The following is a 4,779-nucleotide window of genomic DNA, read 5'->3' on the forward strand; positions in this document are numbered from 1 at the left end:
GGATCAACCAACCTACTTCTTCCTCCTATATATATTCAAATACCCCGAAAACATCCAGGAGCACCACGAAACCCTATTTCCACCATGGCAACCTTCTGTACCCAAGAGATCCCATCTTGGGGCCTTTTCCGGAGCTTTGCCGGAGGGAGCATCGATCACGGAGAGCCTTTACATCAACTCCATGGCCCCTCTGATGATGTTCGAGTAGTTTACTTCAGACCTTCGGGTCCATAGTGATTAGCTAAATGGCTTCTTCTCTCTCGTTGGATCTCAATACAATGTTCTCCTCAATCTTCTTGGAGATCTATTTGATGTAACTCGTTTTGCGGTGTGTTTGTCGAGATCCGATGAATTGAGGGTTTATGATCAAATCTATCTATGAACAATATTTGATTATTCTCTGAAATCTTTTATGTATGATTGGTTATCTTTGCAAGTCTCTTTGAATTATTAGTTTGGTTTGCCTACTACATTGATCTTTCTTGCAATGGGAGAAGTGCTTAGCTTTGGGTTCAATCTTGCGGTGCTCGATCCCAGTGACAGAAAGGGAAACGACATGTATTGTATTGTTGCCATCGAGGATAAAAATATGGGCTTTATATCATATTGCTTGAGTTTATCCCTCTACATCATGTCATCTTACCTAATGCGTTACTCTGTTCTTATGAACTTAATACTCTAGATGCATGTTGGATAGCCGTCGACGTGTGGAGTAATAGTAGTAGATGCAGGCAGGAGTCGGTCTACTTGTCACGGACGTGATGCCTATATACATGATCATGCCTAGATATTCTCATAATTATTCGCTTTTCTATCAATTGCTCGACAGTAATTTGTTCACCCACAGTAATACTTATGCTATCTTGAGAGAAGCCACTAGTGAAACTGATGGCCCCTGGGTCTATTCTCCATTATACTAATCTCCCGTCAACAAGCTATTTCTATTACCATTTATTTTGCAATCTTTACTTTTAATCTTTATCATAAAAATACCGAAAATATTATCTTATCATCTCTATCAGATCTCACTCTCATAAGTGGCCGTGAAGGGATTGACAACCCCTTTATTGCATTGGTTGCGAGGTTCTTATTTGTTTGTGTAGGTACGAGGGACTTGCGTGTCACCTCCTACTCGATTGATACATTGGTTCTCAAAAACTGAGGGAAATACTTACGCTACTTTGCTGCATCACCCTTTCCTCTTCAAGGGAAAAACAACACAATGCTCAAGAGGTAGCAATTAACAACTATACGAAAATGAAATACATGCTTGGAAAGCATGATGCCTTGCATGGTGCCATGGTATGGCCTCACCGTGCCCTGGTAAAAAATTGAGAATCTTTGCCTTATGTCGTCATGCATGCCTTTCATCAATCGAACCATCACCGAGGAAGTTTCATGGTTTCAAGGGGGAAATCACCAAGATTGAAGGGGGATCCAAATTTCCTTTGTCCTTTGTCCATGAATTTTTTTCGACAATGACCATACACCCTGCAAATAATCATGTTCAAATTTGGCACTTTTCTGGGTTCATTTACCATATTTAGGGGATTATTTGTATTTTTTAGGCATTAATGCGCATAATTCAAGTTCAAACAATCGGTGCATGAAAGGGTACACAAGAACAGCCTGGAAAGCCATGCTCGTGCCATTTCGTAAATTTTCATGCCTTATACAAGAAATGGGCAGATATTTTGATGAAATGTGTGGCAATAGTCAACCACAAACGTTTGTTTATTGGGTTTTCAACTATAGAAAAAAATGAAATAGATGCTTTAAAAACATGACACCTGGCACGGTGCCATCGTATGGCCTCACCATGCCCTGGTAAAAATTTGAGAAGGTTTGGCTTATGTTGTCATGCACGCCCTTCATAAATTTGAACCATCACCGAGGAAGATCCATGTTTTCGAGAGGGAAATCACCAAGATTGAAGGGGAATCCAAATTTTCTTTGTTCTTTGCACTGGAGTTTTTTCTACGACGAACAAATAGCCTGCAAATCCCCGTGTTCAAATTTGGCATTTTATCGGGATCATTTACCATATTTAGGGGATTATGTCCATTTTCTAGGCATTTAGCGCATATAAATCCAATACAGTTACAACCGCATGGGCGTGATGTAAGGGACGCGGATTGTCGTTCAATCGCGGCGCATCCTACGGTGCACATGCGCGATCCGCGTGGCTGAGGTTTCGGCCAATCATAACACAACACACAATAGGCTTAGCGCACACTGTTTCCGAAAGCGACGGAGATGAATCGTGTGTGATAATGAACGAGCAAAATTGTAAGGGAAGCCAAATTTCCTTCGTTGTTTGTCGTTGAGCTCTTAAAAACCACCACACTATACGGCTGCCCGGCCACTCCGTCCCAGAGCTATCTCCAAGCGTCGTTCATGGCACCGCGACGCACATTAACTGGTAAGGAAGAGGTGGCATCCCACCGCGCCACATTCTTCGCCGCCCGTGACCGCACACATGGTAAGGAAGCGATGGCATCTCGCCAAGCCGAGTTCATCGCCGCCAGCGACCACACAGTTACGTGGGTGGACTTTGAGGCCGACATGGCCGAATGGGCGGTGGATCTAGAGGTGTCCAAAGCGACACAGAAGGAGCGAAAAAGGAAGAAAGCAGTCAAGAAAAGAGAGTCCTGCCGCCGCAAGAAAAAAGAGGCCACACGCTGTGCTGAGGAGAGCTTGGCAGCGATCGAAGCACGGTGGGTACTAGTCTTACAAGCATCTACCAGTACTACATACATACTAGTCTTAGAGCAAATTACTAGTAGAACTTTCAGTTGGTACTATCTATTATTAACATACAATGTCGGTAAGCGCATCCTTTCAGGGCTTTGGGCATTGATTAGCATGTGTTCACTGAAGTTTTGTAGCTGCACCCCGGCCCCATATACTCCGTAAACGTCTGCCCGTAGCCACCGGAGGAGACTAGAGCTGCCCGCAGCTGGTTTTTAGTCCCACCTCGCTGCGCGAGTTGGCCGCACACCAGCTTAAATTGCTGCGCCGGCGGATGGCAGTGCTACTTCTTGAGCTTACGTTGGTTTTTCCCTTGAAGAGGAAAGGGTGATGCAGCAAAGTAGAGATAAGTGTTTCCCTCAGTTTGAGAAACAAGGTATCAATCCAGTAGGAGACTATGCACAAATCACCAATACCTGCACAAAAATCAAATACTTGCACCCAACGCGATAAAGGGGTTGTCAATCCCTTCACTGTCACTTGCAAAAGTGAGATCTGATAGAGATAGATGAAAGTAAACAAAAGATAGGGTTTTTTTATATATCAGAAAGTAAAAGATTGCAAACTAGTAGATCAGAAACTTATATGATGGAAAAGAGACCTAGGGGCCATAGGTTTCACTAGAGGCTTCTCTCAAAAGGCAAATAATACGGTGGGTGAACAAATTACTGTCAAGCAATTGATAGAAAAGCGCAAAGTTATGACGATATCTAAGGCAATGATTATGAAATATAGGCATCACGTCCGTGTCAAGTAGACCGACTCCTTCCTACACATACTATTATTACTCCACACATCGACCGACTCATGCCTACATCTACAGTATTAAGTTCATGAAGAACAGAGTAACGCTTTAAGTAAGATGACATGATGTAGAGGAATAAACTCAAGAAATATGATGTAAACCCCATCTTTTTATCCTCGATGTCAACAATACAATACATGCCTCGCTACCCCTACATTGTCACTAGGTGAGGACACCTCAAGATTGAACCCAAAGCTAAGCACTTCTCCCATTGCAAGAAAAACCAATCTAGTTGGCCAAACCAAACCGATAGTTCGAAGAGAATTACAAAGATATCAAATCACGCATAAAAGAATTCAGAGAATATTCAAATAGTATTCATAGATAAGCTGATCATAAATCCAAAATTCATTGGATCTCGACAAACGCACCGCAAAAGAAGATTACATTGGATAGATCTCCAAGAACATTGAGGAGAACATGGTATTCAGAATCAAAGAGAGAGAAGAAGCCAATCTAGCTACTAGCTATGGACCCATAGGTCTGAGGTAAACTACTCACACTTCATCGGAAGGGAAATAGAGTTGATATAGAAACCCTCCGTGATCGAATCCCCCTCTGACAGGAAGCATGGAAAGGCCCCAAGATGGGATCTCACAGGTACATAATGTTGCCGCGGTGGAAAAGTGTTTTCGTGGATGCTTTTGAAGGTGTAACATCCCAAATTTTCAATTTGGAATGTTATTCATTAGATCATCATTGCATATCATATTTTATTTGCTTTTGGTTGATCCTAGAAATTCTACGCAACTCAAGGACCCTCGGAGAGAGTTGGGGATTTTGTTATTTTCATATTTGAGTTTTCTCAAATTTTGAAAATAGGATCATTTGATTTTGATTATTTTATCTTCAATTAGTTCTATTATAAAAATATGAGAGAGGGAATAAAATGACTTTCCCAAAATAAAGAAATATTGAGGATTTAATAATAAAATCAAATAAGATTTTATTTTGGATTTATTTGCTATTTTATTTGAATCAAATAAAGAAATAAAGAATTTTTTTCTGCGTGTAATTATTTAAAAAAACGCGCAACCGACTTAGGGCCGGTTACGGCCAGGACTCCTTGGGCCGGCCTTTATAAGGAGCCGACCCCAAGCCCGTTAAGCCCCAAACCCTAGCCACCCGACTCCGCCGCCGCCTCTAGCGCCGCGCCGCCGCCGCTACCGTGCCGCCGTGCCGCGCTACCGCCGCACCCCGCGGCCCCATGCCGCTAGCCGCCG

The sequence above is a fragment of the Triticum dicoccoides genome, chromosome 7A (genome assembly GCF_002162155.2).
Source record: "Triticum dicoccoides isolate Atlit2015 ecotype Zavitan chromosome 7A, WEW_v2.0, whole genome shotgun sequence".
Classification (NCBI taxonomy): domain Eukaryota; kingdom Viridiplantae; phylum Streptophyta; class Magnoliopsida; order Poales; family Poaceae; genus Triticum; species Triticum dicoccoides.